General features: G+C 37.0%; 1 protein-coding gene across 1 annotated transcript in view; it reads right to left on the bottom strand.

The window, feature by feature from the left end:
* Nucleotides 1–19,536, bottom strand: part of fbxw7 (F-box and WD repeat domain containing 7) — a 381,234-nt gene extending 361,698 nt beyond the window's left edge. Inside the window, exon 1 of the mRNA XM_028802692.2 lies at nt 18,978–19,536. The gene's annotated coding sequence lies outside the window, so the exon portion shown is untranslated. The remainder of the gene's footprint in view (nt 1–18,977) is intronic.
* Between the last annotated feature and the right edge of the window lie 2,148 nt (nt 19,537–21,684).

Below are 21,684 nucleotides of genomic sequence, written 5' to 3'. Positions count from 1 at the left end.
GTGCTGCTGATCCTGCTCCATTTCACTCTTGTACATGAGAGCCCCGATTTGCTGTTGTATTTATATTAAAAACATTAACAATCCATCACATCAAACAAAAGCTGGATTCCTTTCTCAAACACAATGGGAAACAAATGGCATTTCTGATTTTCCTTTTATTATTAAAATGGTATTTAAATCAACATTTTAAAGAATTTTTCAGTGACAGGAAAGTATACTTAGTTACCTCAACTAACACATGTGGAGGCTGCTGGCTTGACACAATTCCTAAAACAAAGGCAAACTGAAAAATAAGTATTAAGGTGGCATTTTTGGGCTGCATTTGTAAATGGGGAAAAGAATCTTGTATGTAATTCTTTGACCATCAGCTCCCTGCTCTACAAATTAATGAAATTGGGCCACTCTGCTCTTTTATTATAACTTATGTATCTTGTGATTTGTTTCAAAACTTTGCTGTGTATTATTTTTTACTATTAGCAGAATTTAAGTTGGTGTTAAAGCAAATGTTTACAAAATAAGATATAATGAGGAGGAAACCTGGCTCAGAATTAAGCGGACTTATAAAATGGTATGGTATCAGAACAAAAAACAAAGACATCAAAAAATGGTGTAGCAAACTGCAGAGTATTCTATCAGACACTTTGTAGACCCTATTATACTTCAAACTGAAAAGATGTAGTACCCAGTCCTTTTAAAATGTCTACAACAGGTTAACAGATATGGAAATGGTGCTTTTTCCAACCTAACCAAGGCATTGCTATGAGTTAGATTATAAACACAGGTGCACCACAGTGACATAGAAGAAAGTTGCTTAGACGAGTGATTCTAAGGATCCTTCAAAAAGGGGTTAAGTATCAACAAGAAGTGTCTAATGTGACAATCCTCTTACCGTTAATTGCTAAAATGTGCTGGAATATCAGCTCCACCATTAAAACTGATCAAGAAATCAAATTGCCTCAGAACCGGTCGCTTTTTCAGGAAGGTCCCCAAAGTACATCACCATAGGAAGACCAGATATGTAAGGAAGGTAGCTCAACCCATGAAGGGTAAACAGGTAGTAAAAAGACTTCCTCTTCCTGTCACATGTTCACAAAAGGATATCAAATACCTTAAACAGACAAGTTCAATCTGTTATGAAGTATACAGAATGCTTCCCAAAAGGCTGCTTCAGGCAACCTTCTAGGAACAATAAACAGCCTTTATAGGCATTTGCTTTCAAAAAGATGAGCCCACACTTATAAACAATGTGGCTTCTTTTAAAGCTCTAAAACATCAGCTTCAGTCAAGTTTTGCCCATCTAACAGTCAAAAAGCTGAAACATTAAGGCAGGAATGGATTCTTAAAATTGACAGAAGATAAATCATTTGAAACCACACTGCTATTTACAATATACAGGAATAAAAGGCCGTTCTGATTCAGGAAGGTGGTACCACGGTTATGTAGACAACTTGACAATAAAGTATGTGTGTCACAGCCAAAAGAGTGTTAACTGGGATTTCTAAACATAAGTACTTATATTAACTTTGGTACAACATGGGGCTTTACTAAGTGTATGAAATCAAAGTGCACATAACAGGCACACAGCCATATATGACAATTCCTCTTCCATGCCCATTAGTCCCAAAAAAGCTTGCTGCCTGCATAAGCATCTGAGGAATTATTCTTGGTATTTGCCTTAAGCTTGAACCTCATATCTCGGCTGCAATCAAAACTTCACTTAGTAATCTATGAAATAATGATCTCAAATTTAGCTCTAATGCTATACTTCAAAATCCGACTTGTTTTTATTTTACACACATGGATTATTTTAGCTTCCTGACCATATTATAAATCTGTTTCATAAGGTTCAAAACACTACTCCTAGTATCTTAACAAAACAAAAGGTAGCTATGCTATTGCTATTAATTTATATTTAGAATACTACACTACATTCCTTGCTCTTTAAAACCTTTACAACTCTGTAACAAAGCTCGTAACACATTAAAAGTTCCTTATCGCTACATCTATTTGAAAATCATTAATTCATCTTTGCATGCATCTTCTTAGAGGTCTGTCTGCAATTTGTAACGCTTTCAGTTCACAACTGAAAAATATCTTTCTGTTCTCCAACTGCTATTATAATATGTGTTTTTTTTGGAATGACTGCAATATGTATTACAGTGAATTTGTATATAAAATACATTTAAATGCATTATTCTAACATTGTTTGCTTTTGTATAGCCCCACAGATGATGCTGGAAAAGAAACACTAAAAATAAAACATTCAGGAGGTGAAGAAAGTGATCCCCTGAAACAGCAGCTTGTTCACAAATTCCCAGTTAAATTGACTCCAGCAATAAACCTGAAACTGAACTGCTAATGATTGACATTGTCTTGTTAAATAAGCCTCTAGACACTGTAGTATAATGACAAAATGCTGCACTTTTCTTACTGCTGCCAACACTGTGTCAGATGTGGCACCTAACAGAAGTCTAGCAGTACCACATTTCCTTGAAAGGATTGTCATCAGTGCCTGCTTCAAGAAATAAAAGTGACATCTGCCAAAAGAGAATGTACCTAAAATGAATGAAGAATAAAAATGAATCTGGTGTATAAAAGAGGATAAATTACAGTGCAGACAAAAAAGCAACGCTTCAGGAAACAGGAAATTAACCATTTTAATGTAAATGCACATGAACATACATCTTCCTATGCTGAACTTAACATAAACCTTAGCCTTTCTTGCCAAAATGTGTTTTAATGCACATTAATGAGCTCTTCCAGCATGTTCTTTCCAATATCACAAAGTTATTAAGGTTAAGTTTATTAGTGAGTCCAAACCAGCCCTGAATAAGCCAGTGAATGTGGATATGCAAGTAACTGTGCACTGGACTGGCCTTTCATTCAACCCTCATTCCTGCCTTATGTACTTTGAAATATGTGGATTTGGAAAAACATCAATCAATTAAAATATTTTGAAGCATTATTCAATTTGATATTTAAGAAAAATCGGTATGCAAAGAACAGAAGTACAGCATTTTTATTTGATGTTCCACTTCTGAACATTAAATAAAATTAATAAAATGACCCCTGCTCCTTCCAAGCATGACTACATCAACCTCACATATAATTAATTGCTTGGTGGTGTGGAGTAGGAGGAAAAAAAGTAAGAATATAGATGAAAAGAGGAAGAGTTTAGAAAAGGTAGGGTTACCTCTTCTGTTTGAAAATAGTATGGCTTTACCCAGGATGATGGTTCAAGCAGTACGTTATCTAAAGATATAAAAAAAGATAACATTTGTGCATCATCTATGCACATGCAGCGCATGCAATGTGCCCTTCTGCAAAGGTCCCTGCTAAGCAAAGTTCCAGAAAATGTTTGTTGTTCCATCATGTACCGTATGAGTGGACAGGTGGCAGCAAATAACAGCTGTTGTAACTTACCATACTGTGAAACATACTTTCACCGATTTAACTTGCACCCAAAAATTACTCTTACTTTTCCAGTGGTCTGATAACTATAGTAACTAGCAAGTCACATCACACTGGAAGTGATACATCAGTGCATAATAAGCCCTTGTCAGCCCATTTTACGATATATCTGCTCTATGCTGAATAAAAACAGCAGTCTTTGTAGTTTTCTATTGTGTACATTATTTCATGTTCGTGTGTCAGTTATAGGGTAAACTGCATTACTGGCCATTTTATTGTTATTTTGAGCTTGCATTTTTCTTTTTACTAAGTGAATTGAGCTAAATGTTTACAATACTTGGATAATCAAGGTTTAGCCCAGGTAGATTCATTTTGCATTAATATTTATAAATACACCAGTAACGGCACACTGCACATATGCAGTGAATACATGTGACGTGAGCATTCATAGTTTTCATCCTCTTTCTCTGTACGTTTACCATTCGTTTGCTCAGAGGTTGATGCGCTTGCTGCTTCCTGAGCAGCTCGTTTTCTCCACCCTAGTGGCCCGCTTCTTCTCTTCTTTCGTCGGCATCTTTTCGCATTAAAGTTGATCAAGTCAGTGTTTGTGATGCAATAACTTAGTACATTTTCTTTAATTTTTCACTTAAGCTGACACTTAAGTCTTCAATCTGCTTCATGAATGATTTAAGATATGAAGATGTAGGGGAAGTGATGGTGAAGGTGGTAGGGATGAGAACGGCACCCGTACACATCCACCACATGGCCACCCTGCTGGCCGCTGCCGAGAGTTGACAATAAAATAAAATAAAAATAAAGAGAGGAATAACCTTGGAGGTCAATCTTCACCCAGAAAGCGGATAGTAGATGTCACGTAGTATATATGTACCAAATTTCAGGTCAATAGGTCAAACTGTTTGCGAGCTACGGGTGATTTAAAATCCTGGACGGACAAACTAACAGCCATGATAGCGTATTATATATAAAGATTGTCCTGGTGATCATTGAATCTGTAAAGATTATTGGATGAAGTAAAACATAACCATTTTACTTTGTGCGCAGAAGTTTGTCACAGGATATTAAAATATGAATGAAAGAAAAATATGCATTGATTTCATGATGCCAGATTTTAATAGGGAGATGCTACTTCTCTGTTTATTGAGAATGGAAATGAAATTTGCTAGGCAGTTGAAATGGCTTCATTTCCAATAGCATTTCAAGTACCCATTTACAGATTCTTTCTTGTTGCCAGTGGTGTAAAGTACCAGCCTGTACTGTGAAGAAATAAGGATTCAAGATATTGGTAAGAACACTGAATGCAAAATACGAGTAGCATGACAGCAAATACAGGACCTACTATGAAGGTGAAATGTTTTAAAATAAACACCAGCATGCAAAATACAGACTGTTAGACAAGAAAAAGCAAATAAATGCAAATAAATCATTTAGAACCATTAAAAATAATGTCAAGCATAAAAAGTTATATGCATAAAATTTGTACACTTATTATATGTCATTGAGGTAATGCATTAAGAGGTTTGGTTTTCCTTCCATAAAAAAGTCAGAGTAGAAAAAACAGAGAGCACCAATCATGTTTACTAACTGGCAGACACTGATGCCAGCAAGGCATTCAAGGTGTTGAGTACAATACATACAATGGAAACTCAAATACAATATAACTAGATGAGATAAAAAAACAAAAATGTTTTTTAAGATGTTTCCCCAAGGTACATCGATTAATAAAACAAATTTTGGAAAGGAAAAAACACCTGTTTCATTTGCTAATACACTAATGGCCTAATGTTTTAGTAAACCTCAGTTTTTCTTCAAATGTAATCAGTTGAAATGTAATGAATTATCTACCTAAAATGGTGAAAGGGTAAGCAGTAAGATTTTAGAGATTTAAATTTAAAAGTTTAAGTTGGCAAAAACTGAAAAAAAGGAAATGTCAGAATATTACAAATGGGCCTTATTCAGGGAAGAATATATGTATGCCATATCACTATTAACACAAAATGTACCAGATTATGCACACTGTAGAGAAAATGTGTATATACATGTCTACACAGGGCTGACCTTAAATCTTTAAAAGGTATTTTGTGACCATATTGAGAAATATCAGATATTAATAATGCAATTATTTTGGCAAAAAATGTAATATCACCCAGCCCTAATTCACATTGAAAAAGCATTGCTATAACTGATCGCAAGCAGGCCAGAGACTTCAGATTTTAAAATGAGAACACCCATCAAAAAGGCAGTTTAAATATGTCAAATAAGCTGAAAACTGGTTCCAGTGTTAATGACTTAATGCAATTCATTGGATCAAAAAACGTTTGCTATACATTAAAATAAAAAGGTTTAAATAGATATTGTGACAGGTAAACAATACTACAATGTCACCTAGTATCACTGGCAATTACATACATATGTTTAACCTTGCTAATCAAATTAAGAGATTCTTCAAGCAAAAAAAAAAAAAAAAAGTGCACGTTATTGATCGCATCAATAGTTTTTGGTTTCCAAAAAGAAATTAGTCAAATGAAGCATTAGCCTTTGACCAGAGAGAGAGAATAATGTTTCTGACAAATCAAAAATTTACATAGCTGATTCTTGACTAAGGCACCTCTAGTATTAAAAAACTCACAAAGAATAAAATCATAGAACATAAATGGCAACCATACCCGGTGAGATGTGGTTTTATGAAAAGAGGGAATTGTGCCATTATATACAGTAGACTAATACTTCTAAACTGTTGTGAACTTGATGTAAAATTCAATTTATTCTATTAAGTTTGGTAAAGAAAATGATCTGGTTTACATTAATATTGGAAAGTTCTGAAGTAATTTTGGAAGAACATACAAAATGGTTTACACTGCATCCAATCTTTTCATCATAAACAAATCATTGTTAACTAACCAAACTGTAAAGTTTTTGTAGTTATTTTTTTCAGCCTCTAGCATCTGTGGATTCAAACTGAAACCACAGTCTGACATTTAGCAAAGATCTGTGTCACTAATGTACCTTTCCTACAGACTCACCACATTGACACTCTCAGTTTTAGTTCATGTTTGACTTGTTTCTTTCTAAATGTCTAAAGAAATGTATGCACTTTGCACTAAGGCTGTATAATTCTTCAACGAGGTACAGTTCCATCCTGGCATACGGTGTGTCTGTTCACCAGAACTACACAGGATTAAATGCTACTCAGAAAATGAAAGAGGCAGCAAACGCTATAGAGAAAGCGAAAAATAATCAGCAATGAATACTGGTATGATGTGTGCTTTAAATGCATTACACCCGCACATGTTCTCTAGTTTTGTTCTATTCACATCTTTAGCTTACACGTATTTACCCTGTCACACAAATAAGCTTTCAGCTTGAAGTCTGATGGTGCATGAAAACGAACTAAACAGGAGAATTTAAGCTGCACCTATTAAGCAGCAACACAAAAGAGTAAAGAACCAAGAAACACTACACTTCAGAGAAAAAGTTCTAAAAAACTAAATATTACATGACACTGTTTATCTGTAACCAGTAAACGTAATTAGTAGAAAACATGGGCATTTGTTTGAAATATCTTTTGCTAATAATAATAATTTAAAAAGGGTCAAAATTATACAACAGCCATCACAGCCTGGCTAAAGGTTTGCTGCGTGATGCTCACTATCCTTGCCATCCTAGTACCAGGGATTTCTAGAATGGGATAGAGCTTGTTGTGATCAACATGAAGATGATTGCACTTGTTCATTCTTTTACTGTAATAAATTTTAGATTTTTTTACGATCTTATAATTTCTGTGCCTTACATCTTATAATTTGACAGATGCCTTAGCCAAAGTAACTACCACATTTGTGAGATAGAATCCCCAGACACCCCCCCCCCCCCCCACCCAAATTGGAGCAAACCAGTTAAAGTGACTTGCTCATTAGAACACATTGTCAGTAGTGGGATTTGAACCCACAACCTCAGGGTGTGAACTCCAAAGCCTTAAACACTATGCCACACTACATCATTCAACTGTTTGCTCTAAACCAGAATTTTAAAAAACAAGCCAAGAGCAATTTTGTTTTTCCTAGTACTCTGTCTTGACTGCATTTGTGAAAAAGGGAGTAAACAATAAAATACCATTTCTCAGGGAGTGTGCCCCTCCCTACAAAATACACAAAACTGATAGAAAAATGTAAGGTCTATAAAAACAACTTTCATTTAATTCCAAGGAAACATTTACAGTAAGTCCACCAAGAAACACATAAGTGACCAAAAAGTATACCTTATTTGCACTTACTGTACAATTATTTTGCAAAAAGCTGCAAGGCAAAAATAATTTATAAATCACAAAGTGAACTACTCACTGTAGAAAAGACTGAGCATGTTAACTTTACAACTCAAAACTTCTGGTGCTATGACACACAGCTTTTTGAGTTTAAGGAAGTCAATTAAAAAGCAACAAAGAACATCTGACAAAACAATATAAACTATGTAGAAGGGGCTCTCCTGAAGCCAGTCAAGCATTACTATAAATAAGAAGCAAAATAATAATGTTCTAGTGCAGTGCATTCTGACAAAGCACCCACAGATTTATCACATTGTAACGGTTTAAACGTATGGCTTATTAAAAAAAAAACAAAAAAAAAAAAAAAAAAAAAAAACCACACCACACACTAATCCCACTCTGGGGCCGATATCATTTGCAAGCCTAAAACTGCTAGTCTACTTACTCCACAATCCAGTTAACTTCTCTTGCAGGGCTTATCTTTTTTTTTTGTCTTCTCACATGTTCACCCTCCTGCCCACAATTTAATCCTTAATCTGATCCACACTTGACTACTGTCTCATACTGACTATCTGACGGCACATTTCATCAATGTCTGGAGGTGTCACTTGATCAGACTGAAGTATACAAGAATCTAACAGTGCTGCTTTCTGAAAGGTAATATTACAAAATCCTGACAGACCCATCATACATAAAGGAACAGACAAGCTACAGGCTTTGGAGTCCTAACAATGTGTCATCCACACAGTGCCACCACAAAAGAAATGTGTCCACTTTAACATTCAGTAAATTTTCATTCACTCATTAACCATTACGAAAATTACATATACAAGCACAGGTAATGGAACTTTGCATATTCATTACAAGTAAGTATCTGAACAGCTTTAAATATGGGCATCAATTCATTCAGAAGTAATTGTCCATCCATCCATCCATTTTCCAACCCGCTGAATCCGAACACAGGGTCACGGGGGGTCTGCTGGAGCCAATCCCAGCCAACACAGGGCACAAGGCAGGGAACCACTTCCGGGCAGGTTGCCAACCCACCGCAGAGAAGTAATTATGTCATATATAAAACTTTTCTCAAGTAGTGATGATTAATATTTACTAATAGAATAACACACCATAAGGCAAATCAGAAAGCAAGAAATATTAGAGGAAAACCTTGGAATAGTTTTTGTAAGCCTCTTACACATCAAAATGTGTTAAGCTCAAATGATAAGGGAGACAAAACTGAGCCAGTCTGCAGAATTGTCTTGAGACAATTATCACCACATTCAGTAGATCGTTTAATGTAGGCTTGTGCAATGCTGACTTTTTCCTGTTTATAATTTGCCTTCAGGAACAAAAGGTTATTACAAATTTAATCCTCCAGTATTGGGAACTAATTTAAAAAAAAAAAAAAAAAAAAAAACAGCCACAGAGTGGCGCAGTCGAGCACCATTATGTAATATGTTCAAAAGCCACTGACATTTGTTCAAATTAAAAATCTATCAGAGTAACAATCACATTTATAAAACAATTTTAAATGTCATTTTGATCACTAACTAGACTTCTCAAATAATTTCAACAGCTCCTTATAGCTTATAAAGCATATGTCAAAAAAAAAAAAAAAAACACTACTTCTTTCAGCTGCTCCCGTTACAGGTTGCCACAGCAGATCATCTTCTTCCTTATCTTTCTGTCCTCGTCATCTTGTTGTGTTACACCCATCACCTGAATGTCCTCTCTCACCACATCCATAAACATTTGCTTAGGCTTTCCTCATCTCCTCTTCCCTGGCAGCTCTATCCTTAGCATCCTTCTCCAAATATATTCAGCATCTCTCTTCTGCACATGTCCAAAGCAACGCAATCTCGCCTCTCTTACTTTGTCTCCCAACCGTTCAACCTGAGCTGACCCTCTAACACACCCAGTGCAAATCTTAGCATCTTTAACTCTGCCACCTCCAGCTCTGTCTCCTGCTTTCTGGTCAGTGCCACCGTCTCCAACCCATATAACATAGCTGGTCTCACTACTGTCCTATAGACCTTCCCTTTCACTCTTGCTGATACCCATCTGTCACAAATTACTCCTGACACTCTTCTCCACTCATTCCACCCTACCTGCATTCTCATTTTCATCTCTCTTCCACAACCACTATTACTCTGTACTGTTGATCCCAAGTATTTAAACTCATTCACCTTCGTCAACTCTACTCCTTGCATCCTCACCATTCCAATGACCTCCCTCTCATTTACTTACAGGACTAAATATAAAAATCAGATGCCAAATCAAATCAGAACCTTGCTTTGGTCAAATTGACACTTCACTACAAAACAAAAATGCAAAGCAAGATGCATTAGAGTTAAAACATGCAGGCAGTGAATCTGTGTCTATTTTACATATTCTTTAAAAGGAAAGCAATGGTACTTCCCAGTTTTGGCTCTAAGATGGAATGGCAGGGGGGTTACAATACCCCCCACTACACTGAACAGCATTTCACATGCAGTGCTGGGAGCTCATAAATACATAATTTTAGTATGCCAGTGTAATAAATTGCAACATCACTGAATGCAGTAGTAATGCAAAAAAATAAAATAAAATAAAAAAAAAATCACTTACAAATTGTCACATTGATAAAGCCTTACTTAATAAAATAAACCCCAATGGGGGCATTAAACTTTCACATTAGAAATTAAGATTTCACATTAAGAATTACAATCTTTTCAGCAAACAACCTGTTTATTTTGGAAAGCAGGTTTAAATTACTTGGTATAGTGAGAATATAGAAGATTCTTAGTAAAAAAATATATACAAATCATGATGTCCCGATCTTCCCTACACACACAGTCCACATCTGACCACCTACATTTGCTTTACAAGACTAACTGTTCATCTTTTTATTCTCTCCTGTTTTGTTTGTCTTGGACTGTTCAGGGCACAGAAAAGGTTTTATTAGGATTTACCTTAAGAATCAATTATTGAGAGATCAAGCTGTCCCCTTTACTTTCTTTGATTGATTGATTCCATACACCAATGACATGGTTCTTCAAGTCAAGATGAAAGCCACAGTATCCTACCATGAGATCACTGTTCTTTCAAGAAAAAAAGATTTTTTCATGCTGCATGTGTTAGAGAAAAACAGCTACACAAAGTATAGGAAAAAAACACATTGAGGGCTTCTTCACAGCCAAATACAAGACTGGGCAAAGGATTAAAACTGTAGTATAATTATTACAAATACTGCACTGCAGAACAGTAGAGAATTGAGAGACAACACCTCAAATGAGTGAGACTGTAAGAACAAATGGCCAAATTAAATGTGTAGGAATTTAAGCTGTTGCTTCTGCAAACCGAGATGAACCAGAAAGAGTGGTATGGACACACAGTGAAGCCACTCCATACATGAGCTCCAGTGAAAATGTTCCAGTCACAGTCCACCAAAACAAGATTAATGACATTGTTGTGGAAAAGCTTAGGAGAACAAAGGCCACAGACTGTCACTGGGGATAGAGATGCCTGGTTTAACCAACTCAGTCTATTACCACTACAACTATATTGGGGAGAATTGTGGAAAATTCAATGAAAACGTGATTATGTAAAGTCATCTTACACTTCAAGAGTATATTATGTTTATGGCTTTAACTGTAAAGAAAAACAGTAAATAAAAAGATAAATAAATCACATATATAGATTTCAAAATTAAAAACGGAGGACAATGTCACAGACACATTAAAAAAGGGCCCAGAAGATTTTAGCCAAGTCTGAACATTATCAAATGTAGACTGTTTCATTCATTGACTTAATATATGAGAACAAGTAATTCATAACTACACCCTATTGCTAAGAGAAAGAATTTTTTTTTTTTTTTTTTATTTAACAGCACAAGCAGGGACTCCAATAGTTTTCTTTGAGCACAAACTTGCCTTGAAATAAATAAGAATTAAACATTTGGCTTTTTTCTACAACATACTTTTAAATTACACTGTAACATAAGGCAATGACTAGAATAACAGTTGTATTTCTTTAAAATAAAAGATAAAAAAGAGAAATTAATGCACAACAATGTTTTAAACAAGTAGACAGGCTGTTGTAAAGGGAAAAGATTATCCAGACATAAAACATATATCTATGTTTTAAATGAGAAAGTTGCTTTAGTATATTATGTCAAAAGCACATACACACCACTTTCCTCTCTTTTTAAAACAATAACAGGATTGCTAGTATCGGATGCCTATTCTGGAAGCTTCAAGAACAATATAGAAACCAACAATGGACAGGGCACCAGCCTTCATACCAACTGTATTCACTGTTAAAAATTAGCCTAACCTTCACATCTTTTGGATTCAAGAGGGAAATGGGGAAAAAAAATAGATACAGAAGGAGACCCCTATGAACTCCACTTAGGATAGGACTCAGGATTAAGAAGCTGCCAGGCAAAACTACCGTAACCTCTAACAACCAAAAATGAGATTAGATTTATCATATACTTATAAAAAAAAAATGGAGGTCCTTACATATACAGAGCAAACCCTTACAGTAGACTGGCCTACTACAGTAAAAAATTATGCAGATGACCCTGATGAATACATGTGATGATGCAGACAAGAGTTGTCAAAGTTTGTTGGAAAGGGAAAAACGAAAGGTTCAGCAATTTTATCATTTAGGTTTGTTCATTCAAATCTCAAAACAGTAAGACAAAATACATGGTCTAAAATGCATTTTACATTACAATTAGTAGTCTATTAGCCAAGATTAGTATCAGAGAATGGAAAATTACAATTAATAAAGTACTGTGGAACATTTACTTCAGTGACACGAGCAGACTGTCATTAAGGAGCAAGACAGAGTCATTTGAAACATGCAAGTGAAGGACAATAAAGAGCATGCGAGCATGCCTTGTGAACAGTAGGTGAAGTCAGCTTTAAAGTGCCATTCTACATCAGAAAGTGACCTTCTTTAAAAATACAGAAGGTCTGGGTGGTGACGCACCAAAAAGTAGTAAATAAATCTCTTAACATTATTCCTACCTTTCTAAGGAAAGTCTTGTACACAGACATAAAATAGAAAGCAATGCATAAAGAAAATACAACAAGAAAAGAACTTTATCTTCTTGCAAAGAAAATACTATGAAATGAGACCACAGCTAACATTTCATTGACCTTGAACTGGATGGTGTCAGCATAGACTACATGCTCTCATGGACACGAAAACTGAAGAGACTGGGTACAAGTAACAGACAATCAACCGTACACCAAGTGAATTCACATAAAGTATTAGACCTAACTACGGTTATTTAACCCAACGCAAAGTCAATTTAACAACTTTAAACATTACCTACAAAACAAGAACATCATTTTAAATTACAAACTTACAGCATGTCATGATATACATGTACTATATACTCAGACAGGGTTTGATACATGTATGTATATAAGTACAACTTCAGAATAAACTAAATACTTTAAATGCACAAACACTATCAAAACACTTATGGGAAGCGAGTCAGAATTGGGGTTTTTGCAACAATCACCCCTGTCAAAGAAAGGCAGGCAAGCTACCTTTTAAAAAATACCCATAGACTATAAACTCTGTATAAAAAACAGACAATCTTATACAAGTCATATAATTTTGTTCGAATAATACACACAAATACTTGTCTCTGTAATACTGTAGTTGTGTAATAGATATTGTTTATAAAGTTATGAATATTGTAAAACTGACCACAGGATCTTAATTTTAAGGTAAGAATGATATGTCTGCATACTTTACTTAAACCAAGATATTTAAATATTTGCCATTTCAGCTCCACCTTGCCAAATTGACATATATGTCTGCGATTACATTTTAAATGGGTTCCAAGTATTCAACCAAACCTGAATTTTCGCTATCAGTTATGTGTACATTAGATACCTACTCTGCCTAAAGTCATTACTGAACTTAATCATTTTAAAGTGAAGATCTTTAAAATGACAGACAAGTTCAACAAGACAAAAATTACACTACTTAATCAATCCATCTTCTTAATTTAATTTCAAACATTTATAAACAAAAATATATACTTAGTCAAAGGCCAATTTATTCAAGCCATTAATTTGAATAAACAATTTAAAAGATTCAGCAGCCATTTTTTTTTTAACTTGCACACTTTCAGAAAATATATTCAATGTAAGCATTCAATATGAAAAATACCATAGTTAGCATTACTTAGTTAACAACTAACAACACTACTAGTATTTGCAACAGTTTTTTTGCAAATAAAATGTGTAAGAAAGCCTTTCCAAGTAAACATGAACAACTCTTTAGCTCCAAATGATACTGCTCTCCCTCTCTCTCAAATTCACACTCACATACATATACATACAATTTTATGCAATGGCCAACTCTTTTTTTTTCACTTGCTTTCAAGTGCCAAATATAGCATGTTTTATTTTGGTTGAAGTGTTGCAGTTTCACAATGGCCTACTTGCTTGACATCACATCTTCTAAGTGTGTTACCTTGGGTTACAGAAACACAGTGGAAGTCCTTCAATGTTAGATGAGAAACAATGCATACTGTACAGGAATCAAAATATGCTAACCACAGAAAAGTGCTACATGCAGTCAGTCTTGCAATGTCAGTATTCAGAATGCAATGCAGTTGATCTATTTATCAACAACTTTTTATTTCACGCTTTAGTCAATGACAAAGCTTAAAAGCCCAAATGTGTGTCATTTCTGCTTACTACATAAAGAGAGATTGTCAAGTGCATAATTTGTCTTTATCCCAATGCTGTAAAACATGAAAAGTGACCGACTATTAACTTTGAACTGACTTTGACTTCTGCTCTACAGACCTTCATATCCCTGTCAACAGTAGGTGTATAGATGAGCCGCTATCAAACAAATCACAACTGACCCAACTTTTCCTTTTTGCATTTTGTAACTACTAAACTTTTAACTCTTTTGTACAGCTGAATTAGCTGTGTTGGTTAACAAAAACTACTTAAAACCTGTGCAAGTCTTGCTTCTGTAATGTAACTACACAGTTGCCCGTTGATTTTTTATGACTGACTTTCTAGCTGACCCTGATGAGTCACTTAACATAACTGCTCCAAATGAACAACCAAACACTTTTAATTACTTTGTAATTACGAAAATCACAAGGGGCTTTACAGAAATAAAGTACTTTGCTAAAATTAATTTATAATTACACTATTGATGAATAATATAAATATTTTAATTTTCAACTCTGGTACAATCACGCTACGTTACTTGTACTCAACCAGTCATTGGAGAAGATTAAACTGGAAATCGTTCCTCCTTGCAGTGCAAAACTTTAGACACCAAGCCAGAATGTACTGGTATTATATACTTGTAATATATAAATTAGATACAATAAATATGAGCTAAACATAGCAAATAAGAATAAAAAAGGATGTACTACCAGAATGGACACATTGATACTGCATTATGGGATGCAGAGTAATTAACACAGCTGCCCCACAGATCCAGCTTTCCCGATTCAAGTCTCAAGTTTAGTGCCTAAGAATCTGCATGTTCACCAAGTATCTGCGTGGACATTTCCTCAAAAACTCCATATTCTTTGAACACCTAACAACTGCAATACTATCCACATGGATGGTTGCTTCCTGCCATACACCCAGTGCTGCCAGGACAGACAATCGTATTCATATCCTGCTACCCTGCATTGGACTAAGCAGATTTTAAGATAAAATGGTGTACTTTATTTCTGCTTGCTTTGGTAGCAACCTTGAGACAGAACTGCTTGTGAAAGTACTTCATAAAATATGTGCTAAATAAATCACACCTAATTTATACTACTTGAAGACGGTTTATAAACGGGCTTGAACTTCTTGAAAGGAAAATTGACACCCTTTTCACTGGCCTGCTATTTCAAGTTACAAGGAATACAACAACTGAAACAAACACTACCAAAGCTCATTTGAAAACCACTCTAGACGTCAAAGTACTTTATGACAAAGCACACAACACATATTTGAATGGCTTTACCCTGGGTTTTACTTAGATTGGCCAGATTCCCTACTTATTAATAAGAGAACAATATAGAGGGATGGTCTCTATAAAAGCAATTGACTTTAAAATTCCTGCTCCTGTACTCTCAAAATGACTGCTACAGAAAATTTCTGATATACCACAGCTTCCCAAAAATGTTAAATCAAGAAACACAATTGGGTTCCTTTATACCAGCGGCAACCAAAGTCAACTTAGACGTTTTCATTCTTTTTAGTAATTCTTGTATTTGTTTGTTATTACATTTATTTGAACATCAGTACAGACAAATATTCCCCCCTTGGGAAAAATAAGGTAAATCTATCATATTACACAAATACCAACACACAAGACACAAACATTAGAATTAACCAATTATATAATTTCCATAGTCTGATAAGAGAAAAGGCAGTACTGACTCTTCCAACAATGATCTCAGAATTCAACTTACATCCCACTAAGCACTTAAACATACAGACTTGCATGATAAAAATCTCTGGGATAGTGGTCTCGTGATATGGCAGATTGTGTAGTCACAGGGATATACCTCAGAACTCTATGCCCAATATATAAGCAGTCTCTGTGGGCCCTTTCCTCTAGAAAACAAACTTTTCATTCCAGGCATCGCAGCAGCCCCCAAGGGTCCTGGGTAACCATTACCATTTCTCTCCCTTCCAACTACGACACCGATGTGTAGTCACCTCAGAATGCTTGAAGTTTGATTCCAGACACTGCTACTCTTTGGGCAAAATTAGCATGGTCTGTATATCCATGAGGTGGACAAGCATTTTAGCTGTTGGTTTTCAAATCAGCCAATTAATCAGAGGACATGTCTCAGAATCCATGAATAAACTGGTTTATTTTTCTGTGCCTTAATCCAGACTGCAAACTCAAAAACATCCATTTACGCATTTTTGCCTGACTAATTTTTGAGGAAAAATGTTTTGGTGTAACAAACTATCCAAACTAACTTCTCCATTAAAAATGTATTTTCTTTATCAGTTAATGTTGTTGTACTTTTCATTCATTTTAACTAAACTTAGGAATAAATTGTTCTACAACCAGCAAGGTAATTCAGGTTTATTTGTTATTTCAGGTTTATTTGCTTTCGTTTATTATTTGTGCTTGATATAAACTGAAATCTTAAAAACAGCTTCCAGCTATGACCTTGGTTCTGTGTAGCCAGAAAAAGCACCCAGCTCCCCAAACCCCAAAGAAAAAAAGGTAAAAAAAATGAATGGATTAACTCACGTATACATAAATCTAAATTAATAAAACTACCTCTAAAGCATAACACACAGCAGGGAATTCCTTAACTAGATTGCCATAAGGAGGAAAAAAGGGAGCAACAAATTTAAAAACATGATGCCATTAACCAAAGGTACAGACAAGGACTGGGAAACATTGGCCTGAGGATATATTGCTAAGATTACTTTAGCAAGTGCGTCCTGTAATGGATTATTACTCTGTTCACTGCCTTGTGGAACATTAGCTTAACTGGTATTAATGACAGAATCTGCATATAGTTAGTAAACTTTTAAAATGTGCATATGGTACTAAAATTGGAGTAATTGCAGACACCAAGGAAGCAGCAAAAACAATTCTAGAAGACATGGACAAGATTCAGAACTGTGAAAACATTTGTAAAATGCAGCTTAAAGAAGAAAATGTTCAAAGGGCTACACATAGGCAAAGACAACAGCAATCATAAATACAAGATAGGAAGCACTGTCCTAAAGGAAATAACCTCCAAAATGGATTTAAAGGTTTATGTTGACGTAATGTTTTCATCGTCTAATCGCTGTGCAGAAGCAAGTAAAAAGGAAAATAAAAATTTGGGGTATATCAGAAAAACTTTTCAACATAAAATGAGGGACATTGCGCTTAGAATATATAATGAAGAAATGAGATTGCATCTGGAGTATCATGTGCAGTTCTGGTCACCACAATACAAGAAACAGCAGCACTTCAAGCTATGCAGAGGAGAACAACCAAGTGTATCCAAAGACTTATAGACATGTCCTAGACTGACAGACTCGGAAAATTAAACCTGTTTAGTCTCAAGCGGAGGACACTGTGTGTGTTTGGGGGCTAATCAGGGTCTTCAAAATAATGAAAGTCATTGATAAAGAAGATCCAGCAGAATTCTTTCTACTTAAAGGTGAATCACATACTCAAGGACACCAGTGGAAATTAAGGGGAAATGCATTTAGGAATAAAGACAGAAGGCACTTCTTTAAGGAAATAATTGTGAGAATCTGAAACAAACTATCAAGTCATGGAGCGGAGGCAGAAACCCTGACAACTTTAAAGATGTACCTGGATGTGATAGTTAAACAAACGAGTTTGATGGACTGAAAGGTCTCCTCTTATTTGTCAAAGTCTGTTACTGGGATGTCAAGAGGCTTCCACTTCCATTCACGTTCTACTGGAAAGAGTGACTGGACAGATGCACACTCCTGACAGCTCTTCAGTAAAACCTCACTTCAACTAAGCCTTATCATAGATGAACTATAACTGGAGCATACATAACCAGACACATATGACAACCTGCTGCGGGTATATAATAAGAATCGTCAGTCTGCAAGTACGCGAGGGAACAAAAACGGTTCTCTCGCTATCTCCCAGCCCAAGGGCGCACACATTCACTTGCTAGCCTGCAACCAAAAGAGCATCACCACATGCACCGGCAGAAGAAACCGTTACTCAGTGGAGGGGCGCGTATTCAACCGGCAACGGCGATCTTGCAGTAGTAAATGCCAATAAGCCCTAAAAAAAAAGCTAAATTACAAAAGTGGTTATTATTTTATATCTACCATTTTCGGAGCAAGAAATCGGCATAAAATGTGCAAGGACTCCCAACGCCGTCATGAAACACACGGGGTGATCTTACAAAAATGTCTGCACCTTCGGCCTCCGGCTCTGGGGTCGTACGGACCGTTAGAGAGAAACTTTTCTTCAAGCTGCTCAGCGCGCACACACGCAGGCCAACCAACGTGGACAGCATATTAAATTAGCACTTTTTTTGTAAGACAGGCATGCTCTCATTATGCACATATCCCATCCAAAAATAAAATATAATAAAATAAAAAAAAAAGCAAAAAGGCAGCAAACACACAAGGCACAGAACTGAAGTTATTTTATACTCCGCACACCCCACACTTGAGACGTTATAAGTGCACGCTGCAAAACGCATCCGCACTTGCACGGCAGAGTGAAAACAAAAGGAAAGCGACAACAATAAAGCGGCACCTCATAACAACTGAAAAAGCGACATGAAGATGGGCACGCTTACCTTTCGCTGACCTTTAACAGGCAGCATCCGAGCGGCGACACACCGCGGGCGGGCGGGCTTCCCGTTCACGAGGTGCCGGATTCACCTCCACGGCGCTTCTTCTTCTTCCTTTGGATTTCGGTGCTATTTAATATTCCTTGAGGCGCTGGTACTCCACTCCCTCTACTTTCTTTGGCCGAGGTTGTCGATACTCGCCGATTTTATTGCTCTCGAAATCCTTTTTCTTTGTAATTTCCTTCGGAACACCCTAGCTCAGTTTAAACAAAACTACAACCTATTGAAGTGAAGCCCAGCCACGACTGGGGCAGTCGGTGCGCTCTCCCTGTCGCCCGGCTCGTTTCCTCTCCTCGCCCCTCCCGGGTACCGGGCGAGTCCTCGACTCTCCCCTCGGTTAGCTCGAACGTTGGTTTTGCTCACTCAGCGAGGAGCTACCTGGGTAGTAAGCCGACTAAAGCCTCGCCGCTGACTTCTCCCGAGCCCGAAACACATACACAGACACAGACACACACACACACACACATACATACACTACTACAGTCTCGCGAACTGGGGCCGAGCGAGGCGCACGCCAATGAGGTCACGCACGGCGCTGGATAGCAACCGCATGCCCCGCCTTCTCTCTCAGCCCTCCCTTGCTCACTCTCTCCCTCCCTCGCTCGTTCATTGGAGGCGCGCTCCCGCAGCCGCGCGCATCTTCTCGAGCCGTCTCCTGAAAGTGACCTCACTGGTGTGTCGCGACTCGCGGCCTCGCCTACACATCGAAGGTTTCAATTGTTTTCCGCTCTTAAAGTCAACAATATCATTTTTAAAAATATAATTTTGAATTCTCTGCGGCTTTGCCAACATTTATAAAAACGTATTATTTATCTTATCAAGTAAATTTGAAAGATCACAATTCAAAAGAACTATATAATATACTTTAAAGTTATTCTAATTTAAAGTACATACATAATGATGAAATGAAATTGAGATACACTAGAAGTGTAAGAAAAATAATAAGATGTCATTACATTTAATGGAGTTAGTGTAGAGCTGCCTGAAAGAGGTTGGCAAAGAGGAAGTGGGATTGTAGAAATGAAGAAAGTAGACAGGAGTACCACAAGATAAGGCGTAAGGTGAAGGGAGAGCTGGCGAAGGACAAACCTAAAACGTATGATGAGTTGTATGAGAGGTTGGACACTGAAGAGGGAGAAAATGACCTGTACCAATTGGCTATAAAGAGGGACCAAGCTGGGAAAGATCAGCGGCCATTTAGAGTGATAAAGGATAATGATGGAAACATACTCACAAGCGAGGGGATTGTGTTGAGCTGGTGGAAAGAGTACTTTGAGAAGCTGATGAATGAAGACAATTAGAAAGATAGAGAAAGTTGGATGATGTGGAGATAGTGAACCAGGTAGTGCAGTGGATTACCAAGGAGGAAGTAGGGATAGCTATGAAGAGGATGAAGAATGGGAAGGCTGTTGGTCCAGATGACATACCTGTGAAAGCATGGGGGTGTTTAGGAGAGATGGTAGTGGAGTTTTTAACCAGATTGTTTAATACAACCTTGAAAAGTAAGAGGATGCCTGAGAAGAAGTGTACTGGTACTGATTTTTAAGAATAAGGGTGATGTGCAGAGCTGTAGTAATTACAGAGGGCCAAAATTGATCAGCCAAGCATGAAATTATGGGAAAGGGTAGTGGAAGTTAGGTTAAGTAGGGAAGTGATGAATAGTGAGCAGCAGTATGATGTCATGGCAGGAAAGAGCACCACAAATGCAACGTTTGCACTGAGATTGTTGATGGAGAAGTATAGAGAAGGCCGGAAGGAGTTGCATTGTGTCTTAGTAGACTTAGAGAAAGCGTATGACAGGGTGCTGAGAGAGGAGTTGTGTATGAGGAAGTCGGGAGTGACAGAAAGGTACGTAAGAGTGGTACAGGATATGTATGAGGGAAGTGTGATAGTGGTGAGGCCTGCGGTAGGAGTGATGGATGAGTTTAAGGTGGAGGTGGAATTACACCAGGGATAGGCTCTGAGCCCTTTCTTATTTGGAATGGTGATGGACAAGTTGACAGAGGAGACTAGGCAGGAATCCCCGTGGACTATGATATTTGTGGATAACATTGTGATCTGTAACAAGAGTAGGGAATAAGTTGAGGAGACTCTGGAGAGGTGGAAATATGCCCTAGAGAGGAGAGCAATGAAGGTCAGTAGGACCAAGACAGAATACATGTGTGTGAATTGAGAGGGAGGTCACACGGATGGTGAGGATGCAGGAAGTAGAGACGCTGAAGGCGGACGAGTAGAAATACTTGGGATCAACAGTACAGAGTTACGTGGAGTGAGAAAGACAGGTGAAGAAAAGAGTGCGGGCAGGATGGAGTGGGTGGAGAATAGTGTCAGGACAGATTTGTGACAGATGGGTACCAGCAAGAGTGAAAGGGAAGGTCTATAAGACGGTAGTGAGACCAGCTATATTATATGGTTGGGAGACGGTGGCACTGAGCTCAAAAAAAGATGACAGAGCTGGAGGTGGCAGAGTTAAAGATGTTAGCATTTGCATTGGGTCTGACGAGGATGGACCGTATTAAAAATGTGTACATTAAAAAGTCAGCTCAGGCTGGACAGTTTGGAGGCAAAGCCAGAGAGGTGAGATTACTTTGGTTTGGACATGTGCAGAGGAGAGATTCTGGGTATATTGGGAGAAGGATACTAGGGATGGAGC

Source organism: Erpetoichthys calabaricus, chromosome 5 (assembly GCF_900747795.2).
Source record: "Erpetoichthys calabaricus chromosome 5, fErpCal1.3, whole genome shotgun sequence".
NCBI lineage: Eukaryota > Metazoa > Chordata > Cladistia > Polypteriformes > Polypteridae > Erpetoichthys > Erpetoichthys calabaricus.
This window is presented reverse-complemented; position numbering and strand designations above follow the sequence as displayed.